Raw genomic sequence first — 15,678 nt, forward strand, 5'->3', positions numbered from 1 at the left:
CAAACCTGTAAAAGGAAAAAATAGAAAAAATTGATGACTTTTCTTGGATCCATTAGAGATCAGAATTTTCAGGGCAAAGCACTACCCAGAATCCTGAGAGGGAGGCAAATTCAAAAGGTCTCAGCAGAGATCTGCTTACTTGGAGAGAGCCTCTGGAGCCATAAATTGGTAGAACATGTAAATGGTAATTATGATGAACAGTTACTGGGGGCTGAGTGTGGATGAGCTTGAGAGCTAGAAACTGCTAGGGGCCACAATCTTAGAGAGATCTATGATCCTCTGATTTCATAGATTTTACCTCCAGTAATCCCATCAGACTCTTATAGTGAAAATCTGAGACAGACACTTGCAAAGTTCTGGCAGGGGGAAGGTAGTGTAATCTTTGTGAGACACACAATCTTCTCTGTAACAAAGGAAAAGACATTACTAGAGTTTACCAGTATTCCTCTCCAGGGACAAAGATGTTACACAGTCTTATCCGGGAGTCCTAAGGGAAGGACATTCCTTTTACTTCAGCTTTCTCTAGAATTCCGGTGTCCACTAACGGAGAGTTCCTACTAAAATAATGAGATTGAATTGAAGATTATAGAACACTGTACTTTCTAATAGAAAAGGTAGACAATAATGAAAGAACAGATAAATAATAGAAGAAGAGATATGAAAAAAAAACTAAGGAAGACTGAAAAGAAAATGCAAGAAGTTGAAAACAATATTATAGACTTTGATTCGCCTTTGATTTGCCTCATCACTAGACTGCACATGGCCAAGGAAAGACTTAGTGTGATAGAAGATAAGCCAATAGAATCTTTCAAAACTGAAATACAAAAAGAAAAACAACAACAACAACAACAAAACAAGATATCCAAGAACTGTGAAATAATTTCAAAGGATGTAACATGAACAAATGTGCAGTACCAGAGGAGAAAAGAGAACAGAGGAAAAGAAATATTTGAAATATGTAAACTAATAATGCTGGGTATTTTTCAAAATTAATAAGACACCAAACTACAGATCTAGGAAGTTTGGAGAACAAGAAGCAGAATTAATACAAACAAATAAACAGTGTACCTAGTCAGTCATGTCATATTAAACTGAAAAAAACAAAAACTAATGGAAAATACTGAAAGAAGTCAGAAGGGGAAAAAATGAACAAAAACCAAACTCCTTACTGATAAAGGAACAAAGGTAATAATTACAGTAGACTTCTTATCAGAAACCCTGAAAATAAAAGAAGAGTAGAATGGAAATTTAAGTGTTGAGATTAAAACAAAAACAGCCTAAAGTTAAGTATCCACTGAAATTGGTTTCCAAAAATAAATGAGGTATTAATACATTTTCAAAAAACAAAAATTGTTCACCAGAAGACCTGTTCTTCAAGAAATATTAAAAATTTTCTTCATCAAAAAGAAAACTATATAGGTCAGAAACTTGGATCTAAATAATGAAAGAAAGAACATTGGAGAAAAATAAAAGGAAAACAAAATCTATTTGTCTTATTCTTAATCAATATAAATGATAACTGTTAAAGTAATAAGAGTAGCAATGTATTGAATAATAATAGCATATAGATAAGGGAAACTGATATTAGCAAAATCAAATCTATCAATGTATAGATGGAATTATATACCATGACAAAGTACAACTTTATTCCAGGTATCCAAGGCCAGTTCGATATTCAAAACAAATCAATATAATCTACCATATCAACAGAAAAAGAAAAACCATATGATTATATTAATTGGCACAGAATTAAAGAAGAAAAAAAATCCAACACCAATTCATGATACTCTTACCACACCAGGAAAAGAACCCATCTTCCATGAATTGATAAAGAATCACACTTCTTTGTCAAAAGAAAGAACATTTTTCCCCTTAGATCATGAACAAGGCAAGAATGTCCTGTCTTTCCCCACTCCTACTCAACATGGTAGGAAAAGACCTAGCTAAGGCAATAGGGTAAAAATTATACATATTGAAAAGGGATAAATACAACTGTGTTTATTTGCAGATGATACAATTGTCGGATGTAAATTTGCTTAGCTTTTCTTTAATGTCCTATTTCAGATTCAGTATCTCATATGTGATACATTTAGTCACGTCTCCTTAGGCTCCTCTGCCTGTGACAGTTTCTCAGATTTTCCTTTTCTTTTCCTTGAAATTTTTCAGTAGTACCAGTAAAGTATTTTTGTAGCATGTTCCTCAGTTGGGGTTTGTCTGATGTTCTTCTGATTAGACAGACCAGAGTTAGGAAGAAAGTTCACAGAGGTATAGTGCCATTTTCATCCCATCCTATTAGGGGTACATATTATCAACATGACTATCACTGTTGACATTAACTTGGCTCATCTGGCCAAAGTTGTGTTTGTCAGGTTTCCTTACTGTAGTGCTACTTATATTCCCTCCCTCAGCCTCTGATTCCATACTATACTATTTAGAAGGAGGTCACTAAGCACAACCCTCATCTAAGGAGAGCAAATGTAGAATCTATGTAATTTATTTAGAATTCTGCACAGGAGATTTCTCCATCCTACCTCATTTATTAATTAAATTGTTTATTGATAGCAATATGGACTCGTGGATATTTATGTTATATTTTGGGTTATAATCCAATACTACTTTTTAATGGTTAATTGCCTATTTCTCCTTTTAAATCAATCAGTCTCTATTTCATATATTTTGTTGTTATGTGCGTACATTTTAGATTGTTATATCTTAGTGAAGAATCGACCCCTTACACTATATAATGCTCCTCTTGTCCCCGTGTTTTTTCTTGTTTTGGAATTTGCTGTCTGAAATTAGTATAGCTACTCCAGCTCTGTGTGTGTGTCTGTGTGTGTGTGCCTGTGTGTGTGTGTGTGTCTGTGTTGGTATATTTTTTCCATACCTTTACTTTCAATGGGTCTGTGTTTTTTACACTTAAGATTTCTTCATAGATTTATTATAAACAACATATAGCTGAATATTTTAAATTCACTAGCCATATCTGTATTTTAATTGCTATATTCAGATCATTCATATTTAGAGTGATTATTGATACAGTTAAATAATAGATGCTATGTGTATGAATGCTTTCTATGCATTGCACTTGGTCTTGGCTTCTTTGATTTCTTCCTCTCTTTTTCTACCTTCTCTGGTTTTGATTGTATATTTTATATGATTTCATTTTTCTACCTTTCATGGTATATCAATTTTACTTTATTTTAAAATTTTAATTTACTTTTAATGATTGCTGTGGAGTTTGCAATATACATTTTCAACTAATCTAAATTGGCTTTTGGACAACCATATTTTGCTTCATGGATAGTTCAGGTGTCTTATAATTATTAGTCAGTATTCTTAATTCCTCTAATCTCTATTCACTTACCCATATCCTATAATCACCCAATATATTGTTACTATTATGACTTAGAACAGTTATCTATTAAATCAATTAAGAATAAAAAATTAAAATAAAATATTTTACTTCATATTATCTCTTCTCCAACATTGTTCCTCTCTTTTTTTATGATTTCAGTTTAGTCCAAAATATATATTTAACAAGCCTGATTTACTGATATATTAGAAAGTATATGAAATACAACCTGTAGAAACATTGTTCCTTTCTTTACGTAGATTTGAGTTTCTGACCTAGATGGTTTTCCTTCTACCTAAAGAACTTCTTTAAATGTTTCTTGGAAAAAAGTTTTGGTGGTGATGAATTCCTCCAATTTTAAGAGAGCTTTTATTTTTTTCATCCTTTTTTTTTTGTCTTTGTGCAATTTGTTTTTTTAAGTATTTATTTTAATTCCAGTCAGTATTATATTAGTTTCAGGTGTACAATATAGTGATTCAACAATTCCTTATATCACCAGGTACTCTTCATGGCAAGTGCACTTCTTAATCCCCATCCCCTGTTTCACCCATCCTCCCATGCACCTCCCCTCTGTAACCACCAGTTTGTTCTCTATAGTTAAGAATCTGTTTCTTGGTTTGCCCCTGACTCTATGTTTCCCTTTGCTTGTTGTTTTTCTTTCTTAAGTTCCACATATGAGTGAAATCATATGACATTTGTCTTTCTCTGACTTATTTTGTTTAGCATTATACTCTATAGCTCCATCCATGTCATTGCAAATAGCAAAATTTCATTCTTTTTTATGACTGAATTATATTCCATTTTATGTATCTATACCACATCTTCTTTGTCCATTCGTCAATCAATGGACACATGGGCTGCTTCCATATCTTGGCTGTTGTAAATAATGCTGCTATAAACATAGTGGTGCATGTATCCCTTTGAATTAGCGTTTTTGTATTTTTTGGGTAAATACCCAGTAGTGTGATTGCTAGATCATAGGGTAGCTCTATTTTTAACTTTTTGAGGAAACTCCATACTGTTTTTCAGAGTGGCTGCACCAGTTTGCATTCCTTCCCACAGTGTACTGAGTGTTCCTTTTTTCTATATCCTCACCGACACCTGTTGTTTCTTGTGTTGTTGATTCTCCTTCACTTTTGATGGATAATTTTCTATGTATAGGATCCTTGGTTGCCAGTTTTTTTCTTCAACATTTAAAGTATCTTGATTTACTCTTTTACTGGGTGCATGGCTACTGATGAGAAATATGCTGTGAAAAAAAAAGAGAAATATGCAGTAAATTGAAGTTAAAATTTTTTTGTTATATATTTTTTTAAGATTTCCTCTTGGTTTTTGGTTTTCTAAGTTTGAATATGCTATGCTTAGGTGAAAATTTTTTAGTATTTATCTTCCTTGGTGTTCCTGGAACTTTTATGGTTTGTTATTTGTTAATTTTAGAAAATTCTAGGACATTATTACAAAATTTCTTCTACTGCATTCTGTCTATTGGTTCCTGTCAATTAAGGAGCCCACCAATAACATTCTTCATTTATGTTACAATATTTCATTTTGATTCTTTCTAAAAACTTCTTTCTTTCTTATATTACCTATTAGTGTGTGTTGTCTACTTTTCCTATTAGATCCCTTAACATATTTATCACAGTTATTTCAAATTCCCTGTCTGTAATTCAGAAATATGTGCCATGCTTGAGTCTGGCTCTGATGTTTACTTTGTTTCCTTAGGCTGTATTTTCATTTGCCTTTAAGCATGCCTTGTAATTCTTTGTAAAAAAAAAAAAAAACTAGAAATGATGTAATGGATAATAGGAACGCAGGTAAATTGAACTTTAGGGTAAGGTTTTGTTACTCTGGCTAAGAGTTGGGCTTTGTTTAATGTTTGCTGTAAGTGTAGGGGCCAGAGGGGCACCTGGGTGGCTCAGTTTGTTAAGCGACTGCCTTCGGCTCAGGTCATGATCCTGGAGTCCCAGGATTGAGTCCCACATCGGGCTCCCTGCTCGGCAGGGAGTCTGCTTCTCCCTCTGACCCTCCCCCCTCTCATGCTCTCTCTCTCTCTCTCATTCTCTCTCTCAAATAAATAAAATCTTTACAAAAAAAAAAGTGTAGGGGCCAGAAGCTTTAAATTACTCTAGTGTCTTCATTTTTTGTCACTTCTCTTCTTTAGATTTTCACAAATATTCTGATTTAAACTGCTTTACAACTCTTTCAGCTATAATCACAGTTCATTCACTGAAACCCTGTTGGTGTGGTGGTAAGGTGTGGGGAATGGAAAGAATTCTATAATCCTATGACCAAATGTCAGTCCTTTAGTGGGCCTGTGTCCTTGGGCTGTGACCTTCACAAGTATTTCTTTGTTTTTGTTTTTGTTTTTTTTTTTCCCACTAAGAGGAGACTGGAAGGCTAAAGGGGACCGGAATTGGGTAAGTGAGTTTCTATTTAGGGGAGGTAATTCTCCCGCAAAGTCTTTTCAAAGGAGAGTAGGCCTTTGTTATGGTAAATGCTCAGGAAGTAATTCAATAAGGTTACTTTTCTCTGACCTCTGTGTGAAGAGTTTTCTTTAGCTCTCTACCATGAGAACCTGGTGGGGTTCTTGGACGTAAACTCCATGAAATTGTGAGATCTTTTCTAAGACTGCAGCCCCCAGCAGTTTCTTACTTGTGAGCTAGTACAGTCCACACTCAGTCTCCAACAATTTATTAAAATAAACACTTACCCGTCTTACGAGCTTTGGCTCCAATGATTTGTGCCCCAGGTAAGTTCTAAACTGTGGCTCTCTACATTCACCTTGATGTGGTTTTAGAATATATGTGATGAAGTTCAGTGGGGTGGAATCCGGAGCTGATGACCAAGAAAGAATTCTTGAGGCATCTTTGGTGCAAAACGGTGGTTTATTAAAGCATGGGGACAGAACCCATGGGCAGAAAGAGCTGCTGCCCTGTGATCTTGAGGGGTGGCTGATTATATAGGAGTTGGGGAGGTGAGGACAAAGGGGGTGTCCAGAAGGACTGTCATATGCTAAAGACTCTCAGCATACTGTAGGCCTGGTTATTGTCAAGCCAAGGTTGTTTTTCCCTCTAATGAGGCACTAACATGAAGACAGTTGGGAGTTTCCTGGAGGTATGTTACATTCCTCCTATCACACGTCCTTGTCAATGGGTTTTAGGTTTAGAAGAAACTCAATTTTATTTACGTTTTCTTTCACCTCAGCCTCCCTTAATTTATGGAGGGGAGGGTGATGTTAGGGCTTCAGGAAACTGAGTTGGAAGTTAGGCTATTGATAAGAAAGCTTCTTCCTTGTAAATCATTAGGACATTTGTAAACTGAGGGAGACTCCTATCCTGCAGGACTGTGATCTCTATCAGTTAACCATTTGTTTTTCCTTTAGGGCAGCCAGGAGTGCCTGAGGAATGTCACATATATCCCAAAGTGGGGGGAGGGGTGTAGGGTGCCAGCTTCGGCTTTGTCCTCAGCCTGCCTTCTGTTCCCTCATCAACCTGTCTCTCCAGATTTTGAGGTGATGATTTACCCTATGACCTCAATTCTTAAAAAAAAAAAAAAAAAAAGACATTGATTTTCAGTTTGTTCTGCTTCTTCCTTCATGTAAGGACCTGAGTGATGGCTTCTAAGCTTTTAATTTGTCAGAACGGAAACTGAAAGTAGCAATACATTGTTTAATCAAACATGGCTTACCATCACTGTGGGATCCTCTCTCATGATGATTAGCCAGGGGAGTGTTGTCACTGAATGTACCCCAGACTTGATCTCTCAGCAAGAGCTCAGAAATGCAAGGCTTGAGTGGGAAAACGGAATTATGCTTTAGGTATAGATTTCCCCTCTCTAAAACTGAGTAAAACAATTATTAAACAATCTATTTAGGGGCTCCTGGGTGGCTCAGTCATTAAGCGTCTGCTTTCAGCTCGAGGGTCATGATCTCAGGGTCCTGGGATAGAGCCCCGCACTGGGTTCCCTGCTCCACGGGAAGCCTGCTTCTCCCTCTCCCAATCCCCCTGCTTGTGTTCCCTCTCTAGCTGTGTCTCTGTCAAATAAATAAAATCTTAAAAAACAAACAAACAAACAAACAAACAAAAACCAATCTATTTAAAGAGAATCCAGATGAGAAAGCAATACATTTAGCAAAATGATCCAAGAACAAAAAGTCTTTTGAGGAACACAATGCAAAAGATGTAACAGTCCCTCCTGATTTTATGAAGTCACAGAGCTTCAAAAAAATATTTACTGTAAAAATGTATAGCTGAGGTAAGGATAGGGAAAGAAAAAATCCTGAACTAGAAAGCAGGGTGCATATTCCCAAAGAATTCCATAGTAGGAAGCAGCAGTTGCAGGTACTCCAACATAGAAATAGATACCCCTTTGGATTCTGTTGAAGATGGAGAGATAGAGCAATTTTATAAATACCTGCCCTAAAAGAAAAAGGAAATTCTTAGAAGACCACCTGTGGTCTGGCAAACATGGTAACCCTTCAGATGGCCGAGGATGGAAGAATCCAACTTAGTGAAGAAGGAATTTACAAATTTAAAGTCTCATCTGGGCCCTATTGAACAAAGTAGGCAAAGAGAAAACTAAGGAAACTTAGAGTTATGTCCCTGTTTCTCCAGAAAAGAAAGTGACTCAAAAGTACATTTATGCTGCCATTAAAGTAGTACAAGCACCTCAAGAACTGTAAAGTTCAAAAAGATGAACAAGGGCAAGATTTTGAGAATCTTATCATGAAGAGATCAGTCCTCCTTGTGCTCAATATGACCTCCCTGGGTCACAAACTCCAGATTCTTTAAATCTCATTCAGGTTTTGGAGAACTTCAACTTGTGATTCTGCTGCTGAGATCATTGTGGTAACAGGAGGGAAGGCTAGACTTGGAGTAAGGGTGTGGCATCACAACAAATTACAAAGAGGAAGCAATAGTGACAATTACTCTATCAGAGGGCTACAATTTTCTTGGCTACAAATCCCAATAGAGGTGAAGAAAACATCAGGAGTGTGGAGACCAAAAACATGCAATATGATGATTTTTTCCCCTTAATTAGCAATCACTACCCAGTGTGTACTCAAGGAACTGTGTGAGGCCAGGTATGTCATTCCACAATATGCCATTCCATATAATTTGTTATAGTTGCTTAGTCTTTTTTTTTTTTTAAGATTTTATTTATTTATTTGACAGAGAGAGACACAGTGAGAGAGGGAACACAAGCAGGGGGAGTGGGAGAGGGAGAAGCAGGCCTCCCGCAGAGCAGGGAGCCCGGTGCGGGGCTCGATCCCAGGACCCTGGGATCATGACCTGAGCCAAAGGCAGATGCTTATCGACTGAGCCACCCAGGTGTCCCTACAGCTGTTTAGTCTTAAAGGGTTTTTGTAGGATATATTATGATCAGGGTATTGAGAAAAGCAGAATTTAGAGATGAAGATATTTTCAAACCATAAAACTATGATTTAAGACTAAGAAGTTTTGCTAGATTTTGAATTAGAGATTGATTGTAAACGCCTTTTTGAGAGTAATATACCCTTCTGAGATTTTCCCATCTGTAAAAATCAACTCACCTAAGTCAAATTTTTCTTTAGATTACTTTGTACAAGTCTCATAAGGCAAATAGCTTAGGACCTATTGAACATGAACCCATGGATAATAAATAGTTTCCTCCTTTCCATTGCAACTTACATTTTTTCCTTGTAAAAATAATCACTTCTTTGTGCAGGGAGTCTGAGTAAATTTGGACCTGTGAGATATAAGAATTGCCTGGAAGTAATTAGGAGGAAGATGGTTAATGTGGACTTGAGTCTCTTCTGCTTCTTAATCAGGGGAAAAAGTGGAAAAATAAATATTTGACAAAGTCACACCATAATCATTGAAAAACAGACTGTTGTGAAGATAGCATAAGAATTTATTATAGGAGGATTTTCCATACTTTCTGACTCTTTCTGCTCATATAATTTTGTTAGTGTTTTCCAATATAGGTGTCTCTCTGCCCACAACACATTAAGAAAGATTTAGATGTGATGACCTTCAAGTTAATTGGTCAAGAGGACTGGTTCATGAAGTGTATGAGGATCCAAAGGCTACTTAGAGTTTAAGATGATGAGTTTCCTCGTAGACAAGCTGGCTAAGGATATGTCCCTTAGAAAACATGAGTCCTGAGTATAGCAGGTAACTTCCTATGTAAAAGCAGATGACCAAAGACCTCTTCCTTTAGTGAACATTATTATTAGTTCACTCTAATTTCTTAGGGAACATTGTTTTTGTTTTATTATTATTATTTTTAAATTTTTTATTATGTTAATCACCATACATTACATATTAGTTTTTGATATTTTTGTTTTAAAACAACAGTGTAGGGAATGGAGCTTTAAGGGTGAAGACCAATTATCTTATTTTTAAACATTCCTCTCTTTGGGGTGGTTATTCAAATTACCCATTTAGAGAAAAATGCACAGGTCTTCCTCTTAGAGATAACCCTCCTCTCTCCTCAAAAGCCCCCTAGATGATTAAGAAAGAATCAAAGTAGTGTTCAGAAAGCTAAAGCATGAGTGTGACCACTGAAATCTATGTGTGGTGTATATAGAAAGAACCTAGCCACTCAAGGATTTTTAGCTCAGTAGATAAAAGAGTCTACATGAAGGTGAGAGACCAAAACCCTAATTGGCAATAAAGTGAATATTTGCATAAATAGTCTTTTGGTTGGTGCAAGAGTTAGGGCTTTGACATTCCAGCTAAATGTTTTTTAACTAGAAATACACATTTAACAGAAAGGGATAAGGGAATGGCCTGGAAGTCAAGAGGAATACACTTAGTAGAACAAAATGTCAGGGATCTATTTCTTTAGAGACAGGTATTCTGTGGCATGAGAAAGTGCACATTTGAATCCACTGGATAGGCTATAAGTTTTAAAATGCCTTCTAATAACATTTGGTACTTTCTGAGAAAAGTAGTCTCTATGGTACCTCTTTATGGTATGTGTAGTGAGGCCATGAGTTTTTTTTTTAATATTAATTAACTCAACGTTAAAAGGCAAAGGGGATGACCCCTAGTCTCCTAGAAAACACAGGATGTGCTTTTATAGGACCAGACTTGGAGCAAACACACAAATCATGGTTCTCAAATGTAAAGGGCACACATATTACCTGCCTTATTGTATCATCTTACTTTTCAGAGGCAGCAAATGAGTCTTAGAGCATCACTACAAGTTGCTTAGTGGCAACAGATGCACTACAGGAGGCCAAACTTAAATACTCAGACTCAACCCAATATTTCAAAGATCTCTTCAACCCTCCTAACAGGAGATAGCTGGGAACAACTAGCTCAGTCTTAGACACCTGACCCATTTTGTTATTCTAGATCATCTAACTTCACAGTCCATAGAGAAAGCACAAAAAAATTCAACCCAATTCCATATATGATACCTCAGCTCAGGATAGTCACTCTATATAAAGTAGCTTAATTCATTACCATATACTAAGAAGTATATTGAATAACAGAACATGCCAATTTATGCCCCTTAGTTAAAGAATCTCTGGTTCCTAGGTCTTCTCAATTTAGGGCCTTTTATACTTCCAGTCTCTTAGGTGGGACATACAGATTACCCTGGGGCACTGGAACATGACTTCTCCAGACTTTTCTACCAAAAATCAAAGTTCACTCAAAAAACTAAACTAAAATAAATAACAGAGTTTGGGAAGTGTTGACCTTAATTAGAACTGCTATTCAGTGTGGTTGGAATGGATCTTCTTCACAAGAGGACTAAAAGAAGACAGGGTGGATACGGTGATGTGGGGTGGCATTGTAGAGACTCCTCAAAGTTTATAAGATTAGAATTTAAAACCTGAGTGGTTCTCCATGAGGATACAGAGCTGTTATTCCTGATCTCTTCCTCATTATCACACTCTCTATATTCAGAGTCTGTGTATGGTGCTACAGCATGACAACAGGGAAAAATACAAAAAGAACATTTTCTGAATAAACATCAATAAAGCAGAGTATAAGCAAGTACCCTTCTCCAGAGTGTACACTTGATGTACTCAATCTTGCTAAAATCTTCAAGTAATAAAACATGGCTATTTTGGAAGCTTTGTAAGTATCAGCTATATAGAAGGAAGGTTAAATTATAGCCCAGAAGCTACACCAGAGAAGCCAAGATGTATGTACAATGGCCTCAAGATTAATGTGGTTTTAAAAGCAGTTTGCACATCAAGAGACTATTGGTACACACTACAGATTCCATTAAAAACAAAAAACCCACAGAAACAGTACTGAGCCATAACATAACATATAAAGAAAATGGGAGGGGCACCTGGGTGGCTCAGTAGGTTAAGCTGATGCCTTCAGCTCAGGTCATGATCCCAGGGTCCTGGGATCAAGCCTGTGTTGGGCTCCTTGCTCAGTGGGGAACCTGCTTCTCCCTCTGCCCCTCCTCCTCCCCCTGCTTGTGCTCTCTTTCTCTCTCTCTGTCTCTCAAATAACTACATAATTATAAAATCTTTAAAAAATTTTTTTAAAATAAATAAAGAAAATGGGAAATTTAGATAAAGGGGCATGGGGTACTTTTTTGCAAAAGGCTCCAAACATTTTGTTGTTTGGAGTAAACTGTAAGGAAAGAAATCTAACCAAAAGAATCTCTCTCCTGTCTTGTATGATCTTATTAACAGACTTAAAATATTTCTCGGTCACTGAATTTATTCACTTAGCAAATTGTAGAAGCATTCTTATGTACTGTAAAATTCCTATCACTTCAAGCAACTAGGGCCTCTCTGTATGCATACTACAGTTTGGGGGACTACATTTTTACCTTTCTTTTTTTTTTTTTTTAAGAAATTTTGTTCTTGTAATGGCTCAGGTGATATGAAAATACAGTCTCTTATTTTCACTCCACCAGTATAAATCTCTAGTGTTAGATCAGTCATTTTTGTGATCCTGTGCCACATTTTCTCTGTCTCCAAAATGATAGAAAAGGGGAAAATAAATCAAATTGAAGATTGATATATGTGCATTACAAAACTGCATAATGAGGGACATAAGGTATGAAAAGGTGATCTCTGCTCTCTGAACGCTCTTGCTACTCCTCTTGGGAATTCTATACAAAGGAGAGTATAATGTACTCCCAAAGATGAGAGGTGATAGTATATAATATGCTTATGAAGAACTATAAAGACAGATGGTTAGTTTTAAATTGAAATACATTCATTCATATATTTTGATCCTCATCATATCTCACATCTGGCAAACAAATAGCAATATCCACATATATAGATGAGGTAAATGAACCAATAGCAAGGCTAAAAAGGGATGGAGCTGAGACTCAAGCCATGGAGACTTTGGCATACCTCACCGTCTCCCCGACCATTCTGATGTGCTGGAATATCAGGTTTACCAGCCCTGCTGACAGACGTGCTGCCTGTTTTTTTAAACACAATTTCATTGGGGGCACAGACACACCCATCTGTGGAAATATTGGATAGGGCTGCTTTTTCACTATAGCACAATTAAGTAGCTATGACAGAGACCTTATGACCTGCAAAGTCTACAATATTTACTCTTTGGTCCTTTGTGGAAAAAAAAAAAATTGCTGATCCCTGCTCCATTTTATCAGTAGTGCAAGGAACTTGACCTTTTTAGGTATGTGTTCCCAACCTTCTCTTAGGATTAGCTGGTTATCCATAGAAGGATGGAAGGAAGGAAGAAGCCGGAGTGGAGGGAGAGGGATGACAACTGAGATAACAGGTAGATTTGACCATATCTAATCTCTTCACCACAGGGTCTCTTATCGATAAGCTAAGGAACCACACTTTTACTGATAGAGAGTAAGTAGGCAAAAGAACAAACAAATGGATGAATGAATGAATGATCTGTCATTCCTTGGTCAATATACAGAATTTTTTATTTTTTATTTTTTTTACCTCAAGGCTAAACCATTTCAGGAAAAGGATAGTAACTCTGAGGATGCCCTCCCAGCTTTTGTGTAAAGAAGCACCACAGGCTGGCTCCTATAGTGGCAAATGTTATGTGGATAAATCTCAGTTCCTACAGACAACTTTAATTATTAAACTACATTCATTTCATTTCTGCTGATTATTTCGCAGGCAAGCAAAGTCTTATTTTTGGCAAAACTGAGTCACACACAAATGGTTCTTTAAAAATGCACAGGCACGTTCAGTTTGGATTTCAAATGGTATCAATGAATAATTTCACTGAAGAAGATTTTTGTGGATTTTTAAAAAAACTACCTGTATTCAATTCTAAACTTCCTTCTCTGATTAGACTTACTTTTCAGCTCAAAATACATGATGTTATCTTTCACATTATGCTGTGTACTCAAAACTGCAACAATTTCCCTGATCACTTTAGTGTTGGCATATTAGCATCTAAATTCAAAGCTGAGACAATGAATGTGTTAAGGAGGCAATTTAACACCTTCCAAATTCTTTTTTCCCTCAGCTGCACATCTTGGAAAATCAGCAGCATTTGTGCGGAACATATGTTTCACTTATCAAGCTTCAGTCCGTTGGGGTCTTGCTTTGACCTTCGATTAACATTATAAAGCCTCAGTCCCCAAAAACTAGCCGTGAAAGGAGAATGTGGGCCAAGGGATCATCAGCACATTTTCAGTTATATGACCCTGTTTATTTTTTTTCTTTAAATAAAAAGAGAAGATAAAATTGAATGTCATTGAATAAAGATTTGACAAATTACATTGACTGGAAAGTGTGAGAAGTTTATCAAGCCAGTGAAGGTAATCCAATAAGAACACTTAGGTTTTAAACAGATTGAGGAATGATACTCATATGTATTTCTACAATACTTGCCTAAAGCTATGTGACACTGTGTACCATGCTCCTCATACAGAGCAGGCACAAGTCACTACCCTGCTTTCAGGAGCTACTTATCCCCTACAGGATAAAAGCCAAACCAAGAAACTCATACTCTTAACTATATAGAACAAACTGGTGGTTGCCAGAGGGGAGGCGGGGAGCGGGCAGGGAAATGGGTGAACCAGGTGAAGGGCATTAAGAGTACACTTATGGGGGTGGGGATGGAGGTGGAGCAGGATGGCAGAGGAGTAGGAGACCTGGATTTCGTCTGGTCTCAGGAATTCAGCTGGATAGGGATCAAACCATTCTGAACACCTACGAACTCAACAGGAGATCGAAGAAAAGAAGAGCAATAACTCTCTGAACAGAAAAGCAACCACTGTCTGGAAGGTAGAAAGTGCAGAGAGGTGAATCCGAGGCGATATTCAGGAGGATAGATGGTGGGGGAGGGGGCCTCCATCGGCCGCTTCTGGCAAGTGATAGAGCCGCGGAGCACAAAATTGGAACTTTTAGAAGTCAGCTCTGCTGAGGGACATCGCTTCAGTGGCTAAGCAGGGGGTGGAACCCTCGCGGGACAATGTGGTCTCAGGACCCTCAGGGTCACAGAAAGACCGGGGGTGCCTGAGTGCAGCAGAGCTCCCAGGTATCGGAGCGGGGAAGCCAGCTGCAGAGACAGAGCCAAGGCATGGGCTCTCAGCTCGGGGTTGCCATAAAGTGTGATCCGTGGCACAGTTGGGCCACTGCCCCTCCAGCAGGGACCCAACAAGCAGCAGATCTGGGGAGACTCCCCTTCCTACCCCAGGAGGAGCGGCGTGGGAGTGCACCACAGGGATCTGCTGGGTTTGGAGACTCCACATGGGGTTGGGTGCCAGAGATAGAAATGCTTGGTCACAGGCCAGGTGAGCACGTACTGCAGCTGGAGACTGGGGAGACGGGAGTGACTGCTTTTCTCTGGGGGTGCACTGAGGAGCGGGGCCCCAAGTTCGCGGCTCCTCTGGGGCAGAGATTGGGAGGCCGCCATTTTCACATTTGTCCTCCAAAGCCAAACAGAAAGCTTGCAGGGGAAAAAACTCCCAAGAGCAAACCCGCGTGGATTACTTAGCTGGACCCGGCAAGGTCAGGCAATTCTGCCTCTGGCAAAGACATTGGGAACCATGGCAACAGGACCCTCCCCCAAAAAATCCACAAGAACCACCAGCCAAGACCAAGTTTACCGATCAATGAGAACAACAGAACTCCAGTGCTAGGGGAATACTGCACATAGCATTCACGGCTTTTTTACCATGATTCTTTAGTCTTTCAAAGTTAATTTTTTTAACTGTCTTTTTTTTTTAACTTTTCTTTTTCCCTTTTTCAACTAACATCTTTTCAATCCCTTTTTTAAAAAACATTTTTATTTTTCATTTTTAGAGTCATATTCTATCCCTTCATAGTAGTTACCATTATTTTTGGCATATATATATATATAAATATATATATATATATAACTTATATAACAACTTATATATATATATAT

Source organism: Callorhinus ursinus, unplaced genomic scaffold (assembly GCF_003265705.2).
Source record: "Callorhinus ursinus isolate GAN/ISIS: 27379988/994484 unplaced genomic scaffold, GSC_fseal_2.0 scaffold35, whole genome shotgun sequence".
Classification (NCBI taxonomy): domain Eukaryota; kingdom Metazoa; phylum Chordata; class Mammalia; order Carnivora; family Otariidae; genus Callorhinus; species Callorhinus ursinus.